We start from the raw sequence: 16,560 nt of genomic DNA on the forward strand, positions 1-16,560 counted from the left end.
GGATTAGGGAGGGACGTTCAGGAGACAAGGCAGGCGCTGAGTGCCCTGGTGCACCTCCCTCCAGCTCTGACACAAGGCTGCGGTCCTCACACCTGTCCACTTGGGGCTTCTGGGGCCTTCCTCATCGCTCTCCTTCTGGTTGCACACCAACTCCACCTTGGGGACTGGTTCCCTGGGACCCAAAGACTGGGTTTCCAGAGTGGCCTGCAGTTCAGGGGAGCTCAGGCTGACCCCAATCTTGGCCCTAACACACATCTTCAGGAAAGGAAACAGCCACAGAGAAAAGAACTGCTTCCATTTAGGGTGGGACCCCCAGGATACCCCACCTCAGTCTCCCCATCTGAACCCTGCTGGGGCCACTGAGAGCATCTGGAACGCAGAGCTGGGGCAGGGCAGTCAGCTGGGGTGGGGGGTGGGGAATGATGACAGAAACCTTTGAGCGAGGCCGAAGCACAACAAACAACCCATGGTTATCTGATTGGCAACTCCACCAAGCTGGGCAGCAGAGGGTTCCAGGATGACAGCACGGATTCGTCTCAGACGCTGAGCGGACAGTTAAATGTAGGCAGGTAGTAACAAGCCAACTTCAAAGAGGGCCCGGCCCTGCCCTGCCCCTGCCCCGGTGCCACCTGCCCGCCGGCACTTGAAGCCGTGCCTTCTGGACTTCCTGGGATGCTCCACAGTGGGACTTCCCTGTGGGGGGGCCCACATGCACCTCACCCCCCCACCCCAGACCAGGCCTATGTGGGCACCCTGTCCTTTATGAGTTCCCAGTAAACACGGTGACCAGGCAATGAACTGGGAGGCTCAGAGGAGGCACCCGGTTACTGGCTAGAAAGGGTCCCCTAAGCATCAAGCAGGACAGACACTTAGGCCTTTCATTAAACTACTTCTGAGGGACAGAGCGGCAGGGTGGGCCAAGGCCAAGCTGCCTCGTGTGGCATCTGCCAGCGGGTCTTGCCCTCCACCTGCAGGCCTGTCTACTCCTGGGGCCCATGCTGACCAGGCCATGGTACACAGAGCACCCAGCATATGCAGAGGAGCAGAGGGCTGGGGGGCAGCAGCTGTCTGAAGGGGTCCACCTCTGCTCCAGAGGCAAGGGCTGAAGCCAGGTGGCAAGGGCCCAGGCCCCCAGCCAGAGCCCCAAGTGGACTGTGGGGACAAGCCAAGGCCCCACCCCGGCATTCAAAGCCCCAAGGTCTACCTCTGACTTTTTCCCCACCTTGCTGGGGGCAACCAGCACTGAGGGCTAGGAGCTTGACTGGCTCCTAGTGTAGCTCAGGACATGGGTGGGGCCTCAAGGCCAGCCAGGGTATGCAGACACGTGGCCCTCCAACTGCAGAACAGGGCTGTTAGATTACAACATCACCTCGGGCCAGGCTGGAGGAAACCCTCAAAATGGAGCTGCACAGTCTGTGCAAGGTCAAGGGCAGGAATGTCTTGGCCCGGGGTCTGGGGGTGCGGCCTTGATGGAGCCCCTCACGAGGCTCGAGATGCCCATGAGGGCTCCTAGGCAGCCTCTCATTCACTTTTCCCAAGGACATCAGGCATTCGAACTGGTTTTACCCTATTTCACACGGAAAGGACCGAAGTCCAGGGAGTCACTCAGACCTGAAGTGGACGCAGCCTGCCAGGCAGGCTCAGTCCCCCCCCCCCCCCACTCCTCCGTGGGGGAGCACGGCCATCACCACCACTTCAGACTTGGGGCGGGGACCTCGCTCCCTCTGCAGGCTCCAGCAGGCAGGCACCCACACCCCACTCAGTGGCCTGGAACAGGCATGCTTGGCAGCAGGCCATCCCCACCCTGGGCTTAGCGAGCGCGCAATAAACATCTGATTCACGAGGAAACAGAGGGCACTTCTCGGAATCAGAACGTAGCTGCAAAGGCTAGGGGTGTGGATACCACACGGATGCCCCACCAGCTCCACAGGCCCTGTTGACCTCCCCAGGACACCGCCTCCAGCAACCAAGCACACCAACCCCGTCCCGGGAGACCAGCTGGCTAAGACTACTAGAACCTGGCATGGCCAGCCCACGTGGGCCAGGGGTGAAGGAAACAGCAGCCCTGCCATCAGGATCCAGCACGGCCTACAATCTGGGGCAGGGGTGAGCAGAGGCTGACCGTTCAGGTGGCCTCAGAGCTGGAAGTCACCTCAAGCACAGTGAGGCCCCTCCCCACTGAGAGCCCAGCAGGGCTGGCATTCATTTCACTTGTACTGCTCCTGGCTTTCACGTGCAGCTCAGGAGCTTGGCCCCCAAGGCCAAATCCCTCAGTGTGAGCCAGAGCCGGGGGCTTCTGTCACCTGAGGGTCAGGAAGTATCAGAGTGTCACTAAGGAGCCTCAGGTCTCCTGGCCTGAGACTAAGAGGCACCATCCTGTCCACTCTCCCCTGCGCAGGCCTTCAGAGGTGGTGAGAAAGGTGGTCTGGGAGAAACGCTGGGCCTGCCTGCCCGAGGCTATGATGAGCCCAGAATGTGTTCACAACCCCCCCCCCCACCCCGCCCCACCACCTCTGGCTGGGACTTACGTGGTCCACACATGGGGCCAGCCCCGGCCCGTGAATGCCCAGTCAGGGCCACTGGAGAGATCCAGAGGCCTTCTGGAGAGAGGCCACCTACCCGGGGGGGCATTCTGAGATCCCCTCTGCCCTTTTACCTGTTGCCCCATCCATGCCCTCACCATACCCGGCACACACCAGGCCACTCTGGTCAAACTGGTCTGCCGCCCTTCCCACTTCCAGCCTTTGGCTCAGTCTGTCCCTGCCTCCAAGGCCATCCACCATGGCTCAGAGAGCAGCCCCCCTCTTTTTTGACTGCAACCCCTGCCTGCACAGGCCACCTGTAGCCCACCAGCCAGGTTGCCCAGGATGGCCGCACTACCCGGGGGTACCTAAGGACCACATATGCATGTGCCTGGAACTTACTGAGGCCACCTACTACCTTGCCAGTCACTGACCTTGGGTATCTCACCACAGAGCTTTAAGGACAGAAGCCAGGAGGACCCAGGTGGCTCCCCAACCCTGGCCACTCCTCACAGATTCAGGCTTTTGCCACGAGACCCAAGCAGAGCCTGCCCTTTGCCCCCAGGCCTTTCCATGTCTGGTCCTACCCCTACTCCCAAGCAGAGGCGGCCCAGCTGTCCCTGCTGTCCAGTTTGGAGGCTCACAGTCACTGAACACCAACCATGAGCCACCACCAGCCCCTCAGACGCACAGAACCACCCACTAGGTAGGGGTTCACTACTGCAGTTTACAGATGAGGAAACCAAGACTCAGCAATGTGAGATCTCCCGGACGAGATCATACAGCTGATAAATCGACATGGCCAAACTCAAACCCAGGACCCAGCCCCTTGTGACCAAGCTGGGCCACCTTGTCTGTCTGTGTTCCCTCAGGCTTCCCATCTGCAGGGCTGCCTGCGGGTGGGGGGGCGGGGAGGGGGAAAGAAGAGGACAGCAGGGGCTCACTCAGCACCTCATTTCCCTCTGTCCATGTGAATAGGAAGGGACAAAACACATTTGCATCCCCCTATCTGCCTTCTCTCTCTCCTAGGCCAGCCTCCGTGGGGGGCTCTTTCCTGACTCTGTGAGGACTCTCCCTCTCTGAGGGACTCCCTGAAAGGGCCAGGGCCCCATCAGTACCCTCTTCCCCGACAGGTGACAGGGACTGGCCTGGACCATCTACCTGTCTGCCCTTCTGCCTGCTCCCTCTGCCCAGGTGTGCTCCAGTATGGGACACAGAGCCAAGTAACAGGGGTGGGGAGGTCGGGAAGGGGAGGTTGACAGTCTTTACCCATCAGAGCCACCGCCCTGGCCCCCTGTTCCACCAGGAGTGGAGCTCTGACTCCCAGGAGCGCCCTGTGTGGCCCTCCTGGGTAAAGGACACAGTGGCAGGAGGTTCCAGCAGGTGATGGGGCCCAGCCCCCTCCTCTGCTTTTGCAGAGCCAGGCATGGACAGGATTGGGGGCTGACCCCTGGGGGTCACACTGAGTCAGTGCTGAGCTGGACAAGAACCTGGGACCCTATTCCCACTCCAGGATTCACCATGTCCCCTTGGTCCCCCAACTATTGAGAAAAAAGTCTGCACATGTCATCATGACCATCATAGCTGTCACTGCAAGTAACATTTTCTGAGCCCCTTTGTGCTGGGGACTGGCTGACGCCTCATAAGCAAGATCACACGTCTGTCACGCGCACAGACACCCCAGCAGTCCCACACAGAGCCCTCATCCCAGGCCAGAGCCACTTCTGAGGGGCGGCTTACTTGGTCTGGCCACCAGCCCAAGGCACAGACATGACCAGCACTGGCAGATGAACAAATGAAGGCACAGAAAGGGGATGTGAGGCGCTCGTGGTCACCAAGGGTGGCAGAGAGCACCGGCCCCAGGCTGACACAGGGCAGCAGAGCTCAGTACCTGCCAACACTCTCAGAGGAAGCCCAGGTCGGCACCACCTCACCAGGGGCAGCCAAGGCCTGGAGCAGCAGGAAAGTGTTGCGCGGCTGGAAGAGACCGGCCTTCAGGAGGCTGTCCCCAACCCCGAACTCTCCCATCCTCTCTGCCACCCTCTCTGGCACTCACTGTTTCCCCAAATAAGACTCGCAGACTCCCCAGAGTCACGGATCTATCAGTCACTCACACTTCAATGTGAATCAGCTCCAATAAGCAGCTTTCCTCTCACCTTTTGGATTACCAGGAGGAGGTGGGAGCAAATTCCGCTCTGAGCCTTTGGAGGCTCGGTCCGGAGGGTCGCCTTGGGGGCGGAGGGGCGCTGTGGGGCCCGCGAGCCCCAAGGGCCTAGGGAAGCGGGGGGGGGGGGGGGGGGGGGGGTAGAGGGGGGCGGGAGCGGGGAGAACAAAGAGAGGTACGCGGGCCGGACGCGACGCAACCGCCCTCCACCCCTGGACCTCCGGGGTACACCGTGCAAGCCCCCGAACCCGCGCGCTTTCTCGGGCAGAAGCGCCGAGGACCCTGGCCCAGGGAAGCCGGGCCGGGGGACTCGATCGCGCCCCGCCTGTGTCTTACCGGTGAGACTCTGCACCCGGCCCGCGGGCCCTGCGTGCCGGCGGCGGCTCCCGCCCGCCGGACCCGCGGCCAGGCACTGGGACCCGCCCGGGTCCGCCCCGCAGGGCCCCGCCCCTCCCCGCGAGCCTGGCCCCGCCTTCCCAGGCTCCGGGTCCCGCCCCTATCTGCCGCGCGGCGGCTGGGGGCGGGGCTGGGTCGTTTTCCCGCCCCGCCCCCGCCCCGGGGAGGAGAAGGTGGGCGTCCGCTGCGGGCGTAGACACGCAGTCAGTGCACAGCGCACAGTAGGTGCCCAGTAAATGCAAATATGAACGAATAAGCAGCGTTTCTGTTCTTTCTGCGAGGCCGCCCTTGACACTGTGGCCCCCCTGGAGGTGGCGCTGCCCCCCCTCTCAACCCTGCAATCCTGATCCTGATGGAGGAGGTGGTGTATGTCCCTGATCCGACCCCTGACTCAAGAGTCTGACTCTGATCGGGAGGTACGGAGCAGAGATATGGATTGAATCCCCCCTGGCAGAGAAGGGCTTGCTGGGAACTGAGCCTCTGGAACCTCGCCCTTGTCAGGAAAGAGTCGCCAGGGCACTTTCAGCTGCTTCCAAACCAAGACACAGCCCGTGGACCAGGTCTGGACTCCTAAGGCCCAGGGATCTGGCCCCAACACTGTGAGGCCCAGAAAATAGGGTACTTTTTACTTTGCCTCCTGGGAAGCTCCCAGCCAGCAAGGCCACTCCCAATAGCTGAGGAAGAGAGGGGGGATTACAATCCAGGTTTACACCCAAATAACCCTGTTTAAGGGGCTGGGGCTTAGTGGAGGAAGGGGGCTTGGCAGGTCTCTTTGGGGAAGGGCCTTTCTGGGAGGAATAGCTCTCCCCGGCCTGGGGAGTGGGGGGCGGGGAACCATAAGGGCCAGGTAGGCAATGTGAGTAGTGGAGACAGAGTAAATGTATTCTAGGGAGAAGGAACAACGCCTGCAAGCTTGCAGGTGAGTGAAGCCTTCTGGCGAAGGGGTTCACTGCTTAGGGCATGAGGAGGAGGAGGCAGGGCTCATCTCCAAGATGAGTGGAGGCTGGATCCTGGTCCCAGAGCCTAGGAAGCTGTGAGCAGAGGAAGGACAGGATCTGTCTGGGGGCCCAAAGAGGCTGATTGGGGAGAGCAGAAGGCCAGCCCAGCAGAGGCTGGGCCTTGCCCAGGTGGGAGACCAAGGTCTGCCTCTGTGTCGCACTGGGTACGAAGGGCCAGAGTCCAGCAGGGGGAAATGGCTGGATTGGATGGCTCTGAACCACACAGGCATGGGGGTCACCCAGGGGCTGGGTTTAGGTCATGCCCACGCTGAGGTCTCTGAGGGCCTTAAGGAGACGTTGCCGGGCAAGGGGGGCTGTCCACTTGCAGCTGGACAGAGCTTAGGCATCTCGCTGTCTACCTGTCCCTGAGCTGCCTGGCAACGGTCCCAGCCCCCAAATGGGGAGACCTGGCTGCAACAGTTCATGTGCTCTCTGGTGAGACACACTTGGGGTCAGAGAAGTTGCCCGGGACACGCCAGAAAACCAAGTAGTCAGGCCCATGCCCACCAGGAAGAGACCACGATGAAGTCAAGACCACCTGAGAGGAAGGGGCAAAGCTAAGTAAGGAAGGGGTAGTCGGAGGCTGGTAAGGCTACAGGAAAGCCTTCAACCAACAGGGACTCAGTTTCTCTATCTGAAATGGGGGAAGGGGCATCTGCTGGAGAGTTGGCAAAAGCTGGGGGAAGAACAGGAGCCAGCAAAGGGCCTGGTACCCCAGCCCTAAAGCCCCCTCTCAGGGGGGTACTCCGGTATCTCTGGGAGATACTCTCCCTGCTTGGCCCAGCACCTCCCCTCACCCTGCCCCCAGTCTGTGACTCCACCCACCTACCCACCCATCCACGACTGAATCTGGTTGTCAGGGCTGAACTTAGACCCCAGAGACTCTGAAATTCTACCCCTCCAGGCCCACAGAAGCACCGTGGAACTGGCCACCATTAGCATCCCACGTGGCACCTCACTCTTGGAACAGGGCTCCATGTGAAGGAGCCTCAGTGCCGGCTCGGCTGCGTTGGAGCTCCTGACACAGGGCTCATTACCTTGTGGCTGGACATACATGTTTTCTGGCAGTTCAGCAGACCAAGTGCCGACCCCTGCTGGGCCCTGGGGACCCCAAGGTGATGCAGGGAAATCCTCGCTCTTGCTTCTCTCTTGTGGGAGGGAGCAGATAGACACATGAGCAGACATTGTTGTGTCATCCATGAGTGACCTCTTCCTGGAGTGGGTGGCTGGGGGGGGGCGGGGTAGACCTGGAACAGAGTGGGAAAAAGCCAGACATCCATGCCTCCAGCCCCTGCATGACAGCAGGACAGGATGGGCAGGGGCTGACTTCAGATGCCACACTCCAAGGTGGGTGACAACAGAGAGGCTCATTGCAGTTGGTTTGGACAAACCAGGTGGTCCAGAGAAATATCTCCCAGGAATGCAAACTGCCTGTGTGTGCAGGAGATCTTAGCCGAATGGGGAAGAGTGTGCAGCCCCTGCCTTGGAGAGAATCGAGAGCTCAGGTTGCTGCTGTCCTTCCCCGCCAGTCTAACTCTAGGCCCTGGGGAGGAAGGGAATGCTGGTTGGGACCCCAGTGCACCTCAAAGCAGCCTGTCAAGCTAGGGAGTACAGGAGGCACAGGCCAGAGGAGCCGGGCGCCCAGGGGTCCCCGTGGGAGCTGGCAGGGCTGGCGCTGGTGAGGAGGCAGCTCTGGCTTGCGGGGAGGGTGTGCAGGCAGGCCCGGCCCCGCAGGTGAGCAGAGGTGAGGCAACGAGCTCTGGCCGGCCAGAGGAGAAGAGTGGGGCAGGCCTCCCTAGAGCAGGACCACGTTAGAGGCACACCAGTGTCACGTGAAGCACGCTCGTGGGATGATGGCCAAAGAGCAGGGCTAGTCCCTCTACCACACCCATCACTAGGGTAGCCACGGCTGTGCACTTGGTGGGCTGTGCCTGGGTCCAGAACAACTGGCGGCAGCTGCAGTCTGAGGGTGGTTAAGATTAAGATGAGCTGAGGGGCAAGATCTGCTGCTGGCCCAGAGGTCACCCCTCCCCCAAAGCCTTGGAGCTCTAAGCGGCTCACTCCCTGTCAACATCCGTATGAGCCCTGGCCATACCATGCCCAAAGTCACATCACCAGCCTCTGTGCTGACCACCAGGCTTCACACAGACTCATGATCCACGGCCCACTTGCCATGTCTTCCAGGGTATCTCCAAACATCTCAGGTTTAACACATTGGAAAGCAGGCACTTCATTTCCCCTGCCCTCCCCATCTCCAGCCTCGTTCTTCATGCCTCTCCTCCTCTTAACTCTATGCTTACTCTGTCCATCTAGAATCCTGACCCTTCTCAGACCCTCACCACACCATCCTCTCTCATCTGGTCTCCTGCTCCTGTCCTTGCCTTACAGTATCCAATGTCACAACAGAGGGATTCGGTCACAATGTCAGTTAGATCATGTTACCTGTCCACTGTGGAATCTCCCAGAGCAAACACCTGGGTTCTCACTGAGGGCACGTGTCTGCACAACACTTCTGTTCCCTCTCTGAGTTCCTCTCTCCCTACTTCCCACCCCAAGCGGCCCCACTGGCCTTCTTGCTGCTGGGGAAGGAGCTCTGTAGGGACATTCCTGCCCCAGGACCTTTCACTTGCTGTTCGCTCCTACATCAGTCTTCCCCCAGATTTATTACACACACACACACACACACACACACACACACACACACACACATACATACATATCTTTTCTACCCCTTCCCTAAATCCCTATATATTTTTATTGGTTATGGTTGGACTCCTCTGGAATGTCATCTTACAAGGTCAGGACCATACTTGACTGCATCACTGCAGCCTCTCCAGGGTCTCAGTGCCTTCCTGGCACAGAGTAGATGCTCAAAAAATAGTTGTAGGATGAATAGACAAAGGCCTCAAGGGGCAGCTGCGAGGAAAGGGTGGGCTTAGGCAGAGCTGTGTCCAGAGGACCCAGAAGCATCAACCTTCTCACCCATCCCAACCCCAGGAGTGGCCCTTAGTCATACCAAGTACTGCCTCACCAGCCTGGCTATGGGGAGAAAGGAAAGGGGCTTGGAACACCTTGGTGGGCTTGCTCTAGGGCCGGGCCAAGGCCGTTGGCTGTACCACTGCCCCCTCTGGCAGTCTGCCTGCCCAAGTGGAACAGCAGGGAACAAGTGCCCTTCCCACTGTCCCAGCCCCCTCTGGGGGAGGCCATTTGGAACCGCAGGAGCAGGGCCTCTGGCCACAGGGCCCAGCAGGTGACAGAGAGGGACTGATGCTGTAAGGCGGGAGAGGGTGCTGGCTGCTGGGCTCTGAGGTGCCTCTTCCAGGGGACTCACTAGCGGTATGTGCTCTGGCAAGGAGAACGGGCTGGGCGGGAGTGGTCAGCCTCAGCTCTAGGCCATTTCTGAACCTCGGGCCCAGCCTCCAGCATTCCCTCACTCCACTTTACCCTCCTTTGCTGGTGGCCAGGGGAGACCAGTAGAGCAGGAGTGGGGGGCCAGAGGGTGGACAGTGGAGGCAGTGGCTTACGGGATGCCTGAGTGCCGGGTGGAAATGGGGAGTCTCATCCAGACTCCAAGCCAGAACTCCTACAGCTGGTTTCCCCACTGCCCCCTAGCCCTCTTGCATCCTTCCTGGGAGAAGCAGCTCAGTACTGCTGCCCCAGGAGGCCTCTCGTGCACTGCATTCCTGCACAAGCCCACCTACAGCCCAGCCCCACCTACCGCTCTGGATAGCCCTGGCTGGAACTTCTAGCTAGCACCCCCACCAGGGAGGGGTCCCGGGGGCAGGGCCCTGTCAGTCAGTCTGCATCCCAGCACTGTCCAGCACTGGGCCCTGATCGGAGGCTGCCCCCGCTGGCAAGCCCTGTCTGTGGGCTTCTGGGTGGGCTGCCCACTGTGATAGCCTGGAGGGCAGTGCCTGGATCCGGCTTTGCCTGCTGCCCCTCATGCCTGGTACCGGCCTGGCTTGAGTGTGTGGCTCAGCCTGGCTCCCTTCTCGGCCAGCCTGAGAGACGTGTAGGGTGATGTAGTCAGAGGAGCCTTTCTGGGGACGACAGAACCCGGCCGGCCCTGCTGTCCTGGGAGGACTCTCCCCACACAAGAAGGACCACTGAACTGTGGGGCTCCCTGCACACCCACCTCCCCTCCCCAAATGGGCTGCCCCCTGCCAGCAAAGCCCAGCAGCATCCCCTGAAGCCCAGGCCACTACTGTCTCTGCCCTCCCAGGGGTTTGTTTGGGTGAATTTTCCACAGAGAACAACAGTCAGGCCGGCCCCACTAGGAAGTTCTATTTTTAGACACCAACCCCCTCGGTAGAGGACGTGGAGCCCACGCACACACTCCTGTTTCTATTTTTACAACCAACCACCCTGCCCTCAGCCCCCACCCCCAGCCCAATTTGGAACTTGAAAGTGGCCCATTCTATTCTGGGTCCCACTTCCGGAGTTGGTGGTGTGGAGGAGGTGGGTGTTTGTACACATGGAGCCTTCTCTATCCTCCTCTGCAAACCCCCACTCCAAAGCTCCTGCACCCTGCTGTCCACATGACCTCCAGAAGGCCCAGGGGGCTGGCAGGGGAAGCCCATGGGGCTTGGGAAGGGGAAGCTGTGGTCCTCAGGATGGGAAGGCCTCCTGGCACCCCCAGGGGGCCCCACCTAGCACCCTGTCTGAGGTCAGGGGACAGGTGGCCCTCCCCAACAGCAGTGGACACTGGGATGAGGTGGGAGTATGAAGCCTTCCTCCACCAGGGGTAAGAGGAATAAGGGGCAGCCTGGGAGGGCTCCTCCCAGGAAGGGAGACCTCCAAGAGGGCGTGGCTGTCCTCCAGGCCCCTGCCTCAGTAGGAGTGAATGAGGGAGTTGCCCCACCAGGCTCCCAGAACTTCCTGCCCAGCTGGGCCCCTCTGGGGCTCCGGGAGAGTCTCACCAGGCCTGCTGCCGCCTGCCAGGGGGCACCACTCCTGTCCCCCTTCTGAGTGGACTTGGCCCTCAGTCCCTGCTCTCATGGGCCTCCTAACCATGCTGGGCAGCTCCGAGGCCCGCAGCTGCTGGTTTGGGTACACCACCCCTCCAGATGTGCCACCTGCGGGCCAATCAATCAGTGGGACTCATGAATTGCACCTGACATTGTGATGCCCTCCTGTGCTCCCACCCCCACCCGGGCTGAGGGGGAGCCTCCTGGGCCCCAGACGCAGTGCTCAGCCTGTGCCCACCGCGGCAGCTTAGAATGGCTTAGGTCCAGGATGCCCTGCTTCTGAGCCCCCTGCCTTTCTTCCCAGCCTTCGACAGCGGTGGGACAGGGGAAAGGTGAATATGGCCCACCTACAGTGAACTTCTGAGCAGTGCCCAGCCCAGAGCTGGCTGCCAGGAGGGGTGGGGAGGGGGGGCAGGGTTGGAGGGGAGGAGCTGGGGGGAGGAAGGGCAGAGTCTGCTTGACAAGGACTCCAAAAGCAGATGCTTCCATCTCACAGGGAAACGGGTTAATTAGCATGTGAGGAAGGCCAGGAGGGGAGTGGGGTGGGGCTCACAGGAGTGGGGAGGTGTGGCTGAACCAGGCCCAGTCAGAGGGGCACCCGTGGCCTTCCCTGAGCACCTGCTCACATCCCTTCCTCCAGCTCATCCCACACCCACCACGGGATGGCAGGGAGCCCTATTTTCAGATGAGAAAACGGGGGCTCTCAGAAGTGTGAGACTTGCTCTCAGCAAGTCTGGCTTCAGAGCCTGTGTGTGGGCAGCTCCCACAGAGACACACAGAAATACAAGGTTGCTGGGGCGCCTGGGTGGCTCAGTCAGTTGAGCCTCCGACTTTGGCTCAGGTCAGGATCTCACGGTTTGTGAGTTGGAGCCCTGCTTTGGGCTTTGTGCTGACCGATTGGAGCCTGCTTCAGATTCTATGTCTCCCTCTCTCTGCCGCTCTCTTGCTCTCTCTCTCAAAAGTAAATAAACATTAAAAAATTTAAAAAAATACAAGATTGCCTTTTTTTTTTCTTGTTTCATACTGCAAAAAATTAAGGGCAAAGTTGTGTCTGTTTATCTCAATGCATTCACAGATAGGGTTGGAATGCCTGGCTGACCATCAGAGAGAGAAAGAAAGCCTACCTCCCATCTTATGCCAAAATAAGTTTCACCCCAGATCAAAGATCTAAAATGTTTTAAAAAAGAAAAATACATTAAAAGGGCATGTAGGTGATTATACACTATGAGAGGAGGCGGGCTCTCCCCACACAAACCAAAGGTGAAAACAACTGTTTTTTTTAGTATAAAGGAAAGAACCAGCAGATAGGGCAACATAAAAGTGACTCCCTAAAGGTGAATGTTAAAAACACCATAAACAGAATTGAAAGGAAAGGGACAAGTTGGGAAGGAATATGTGCAAAATGCATGCATTAACAAGGGGTGAGTATAAAAAGCTCCATCGGCTGGGCTGTTGGGCATCCAACTTCTGCTCAGGTCATGATCTCGAGGTTTGTTGAGTTCGAGCCCCGCGTGGAGCTCTGTGCTGACAGCTCGGAACCTGGAGCCTGCTTCAGATTCTGTGACTCCCTCTCTCTCTGCCCCTCCCCCCACCTCAAAATTAAATAAGCATTAAAAAAAATTTTTAAAGCATTTTTACGAGTTATTTACAAGTTTCTACCCCTTTAGTTGAAAATGGGAACTATATGTTACCACTAATACAACTTTAAACACATTCTAACTCACTAACAACTAAATAAATACAGATGAGAACAATGAGATGGCTTTTTAAAAAAAACTTCCTGAAGATAAAACTGTTATTTGGCACCGTAATATCTAAGGACAGGTAAAAGCAGCATTTGGTTACTACACACCCGTGTATTTACTTATTACAAGGAGAATCTACCTTCACTCTTTCTGGGGCCGCACAAAAATGAGCCGGTTTTGAGGCACACGTTCACATCCTGCCAGTTCACCAACGAGACAAAATTGGGCACACAACTCATTTAGAGTGTGTGTTTTAAATTTAGTTTTGACTCATTACCAGAGTTTTACGTGCATGTAGTGTAGAGAGCTACGTAGTTTTACAAGTCTTCTTACAAAACACAGCCGTCCCCCCACCCCTCATTTTCCATGGCAAGTTTGAGCTCATTCTTTTGGTTTCACTTCCATATTCCCAAGTAACACACTTACGTTGCCACTTCCTGACCTCTGATATCACTACATCATCATTTTGTTCAGACCAATGGTCATGGTTGGTAGCATGATGCTGGTTGTAAACACCACTCACGTCTGAGCCATGTAATATGTGCTGACAACCTTTCCTTTCTTGATCTCTTCTTACTTGCCCTGAAGTTAATGTCATCTTTGTTTATGTTGTTTAATTTCTCACAACAAATTCAACTCTAAATTCTGTCAAATGTCCAGCTCTCCCCCAAGATCTCCTGGTGTGTGATGTATTCTATCAACTCAAAATACACCCTGCTTTCTCAGCTGAGGGACAGCCTTCACCCCGGGACCTGCCTGCCCCAGCGCTGCGACATCCCTTCGTCCTTCTCTCTGCTGAGGATTTCCTGTGTTCTCCATTCCGTGACTTCCCCTTTCTTGATTTCCCCCCTCTGTTTGGTGGAGCACACCCTCAAGCAGCTTCCTGAGAAAGGGCTCTGGGGCCTACATTTTTTGAGGTCTTATCTTTCCGAAATGTGAAAACAAATGTAAAGAAACCTCACTACAGTGGCCTGGGGATACTAGAAGGGAAGGCTGGCAGGGGGAGCTGGAACATTCAGTGTGGGCTACAGGAAGAATTGTCGACTACAGATCTCTAACAGAAGCATCCTCAACAGTCCCAAATCATCAATGACAGGTTTCAACAGGGAAAGATGGACACTGCACCTTCTATAAATCAACTATATTGCAACTCATCACCCTGAACCCTCGCTTTTCTCCAACAGACTTTTGTTGGAAACAGCCCCTCCCAACTTCCTCCTCCTTCTCCGTAAAATAATGTCCCCTCCTTTGTTGGACGCACCTATGATTTTGTTGTAGCTTGCTTGTCCTGAATAAACCCATTTTTGCTGGTAAAAAGAATCTTTAGTCTTTCTTCTACCCTCTCTCTTGATTAATAGTTTGGCTGAGTGTAAAATTCTGGCTTAGAAAGCATTTAACTTGAGAATTTTGAGAACTTTTTATCCGGCTGCAAGTTTTGCTTTTGTGAAGTCTGAAGTCATTCTGAGCCCTGTCATTTGTACAGTATCCATTACTTCTCTCTGGGTGCTTGAAAGAACTTCTCTTTGTTTCCAGTGTTCTGAAATTGCCCTTTACTGGGCCTTTAGTGTGCACCTACTCTCACACTTGGATTTGAGCGTTCAGTAGATCCTTTCAATCTGGAAATTCAGGTTTAATTTATGTGAAGGTTGTTCAAGTATTTCTTCAATGCTTTTCCTCCCGCCTATTCTCTCTTTTGAGAACTCCTGCCATGTAGATGTCACACCTACTTGACCAGTTCTTTAACACTTTCCTCTTATTTTCAACTGTTTGGTCTACTTTCTGCAAGATTTCCTCAATCCTAGCTCTCAGCTCTTCCACTGAGTCTTCAATTTCCATCATCATGTTCTTAATTTCCAAGAGCTCTTTATATAGTATATGTGCTGCCAAAGCGAGCACTCCAAGAGCTCTTTATAGCTGGTGAATATTCCTTCTTTATAACACCCAGTTCTTGTTCCATGACTATAATTTTTTCTTCCTGAGGACATTAATGATGAATTTTCTAAGTCTTCTTCCAGCATAGTCCTTGTCTCCTCCCAGGTACACCTTTCGTTTGCTTCTTCTTGATCTTCCACGTCACAGGTGTCCCTCAGATGTCTGGTCATCCTGGCTGGCTGTTCAGGCTGCAGAGTGGGACTCATGAATGGGGCTTGCTGACTGTTAGTTTTGCCATGGCACCCCAGTATCTCCTGGCTAATCAGATGTGCTGGAGAAAATCTCTCTGCTGTCCTGCCTGAAAGGGAAAGGCCCAGATTCTAGTGTTCTGGAGGTGGGGAGCGGGGGCAGGTCTGGGGGTTCAGCATTGTGAAAATGTGTGCTGCAACCTCTACCCCTTCTGCCCCATGGCCCCCAGTCCAGGGACCCTCTGTCCAGTCCAGTCCAGCATAGAAACCTTCAGTGTGTGGCCTGGTGGGGGAGGTCCAGAGGCCCAGGTGTGGGTGGGCACTGTAGACGGATCCGGTTCTCTGCCATTTCTCCAGCCAGCCCTTATTTTAGCTCCACTGTACCCACACATCTAGAAGTCCCCTGGGCCATGAATTTCTGAGGCTTTTAGAAGGCAGTGTGAGACACTGGGGTCAGGAGGACATGGGGAGCTCCGCCTCTGTTCTGGGGCTACCGAGGCTGGAGTTAGTCCCTCTCTCTGAAACCCAATGTCCCCACGCATTGGGGAAGGACTGCATTTTCCCTGGGCTCTTCCCACCTGAAGGGACTTTACACCTGAAGCTTTTCCAGAGTTTCAGCAAACACCTGAGGAGCCCAGCTGATTGCTGGGGACTTGACTTGCCACCCCAAGGCCTTCACTCTGGATTTGTCTGTCCTCGGCAGTCTGTTTTCAAAAATCTTTGTTAAAAATTACCCTAATCAGCATTAAGCTTTCACGTTGAACATCATAACTCTTAACAGATAACACTTCAGCATTCACCAACACCTGTATTGACAGGTAACAGCTTGGTTATCAGCCGACACCTCAAATGTCAGCCAATACCCTTGCCATCACCAAGAAGAAGGCTGTGTCTGGGAACGAAATACATTCATTCTCCTATTGGGGGCAGGGATGGAGGAGGGGGTGGAGGGTGGCTCCTGGAAGAAGGAAAACACTCCCACAAAGAATGGAGGAGCCGAAACCCCAGAGCCACCATAACCATATAACCTAAGGGACCAGCTGGGGGGCTCCAGTGGGCATCACCTTCACAGGTGAGGTTACCTCCACATCACCCTCATCCAAATAGGATGACTTCCCCAGGGCAGGGCCCACATGCTAGCCACATGGTGGGCACGCGGTACAAATGTGTTTAATACATAATAAAAGCAGGCTATGCATGTCTTTTCTATGGGACAGATGCACACACTGGCACCAAAGAGAGGGGACATTTGTCAAGGCTCCCCGCCAGGGCTGCACTGGCTTCCTGCCCCTCCTGTCCTCAGCTGCCATCACCCATACCCACCTAGCCCTGGAGTTTGACAGAGGTGCCTGGCCTCTAGGTGCTTCTTCCAAACCTTGGGACCCTGGCTAAGAGACCCCTGCCTTAGTGAGCCCCTTAGAAAACTCCCACCACCCAGGTCTAGAAGAGGACACTGAGGGTCCCAAGAATTGGCTTCTTGGCCCAAAGCAGGGCTATTTGGGCCTCTCTGCTTCCATAGGACGAGAACCTTCCTGAATTCACTCTGGGGTCAAAGGGTCTGAAAAGATGTCCTAGCACTAAATAGCAAGATGGAGAAAAAGTGATGTTTCCAGAAGGGCTTTTGGGGATGTAGCATCCGTGGGCGGCA

The 16,560-nt window shown here is 56.5% G+C and overlaps 1 protein-coding gene across 5 annotated transcripts in view; it reads right to left on the reverse strand.

Annotated features, from left to right (window-relative positions):
- SH3BP2 (SH3 domain binding protein 2) overlaps nt 1-5,143 on the reverse strand; it is a 36,031-nt gene extending 30,888 nt beyond the window's left edge. For 2 of the 5 annotated variants that reach the window (XM_058719643.1, XM_058719645.1), the window contains exon 1: nt 5,023-5,091. The gene's annotated coding sequence lies outside the window, so the exon portion shown is untranslated. Of the gene's footprint in view, nt 1-4,678; nt 4,795-5,022 lie in introns of those variants that run through there. The other 3 variants (XM_058719646.1, XM_058719647.1, XM_058719644.1) reach the window with 3 other exon arrangements.
- Between the last annotated feature and the right edge of the window lie 11,417 nt (nt 5,144-16,560).

The sequence above is a fragment of the Neofelis nebulosa genome, chromosome 3, assembly GCF_028018385.1.
Source record: "Neofelis nebulosa isolate mNeoNeb1 chromosome 3, mNeoNeb1.pri, whole genome shotgun sequence".
NCBI lineage: Eukaryota > Metazoa > Chordata > Mammalia > Carnivora > Felidae > Neofelis > Neofelis nebulosa.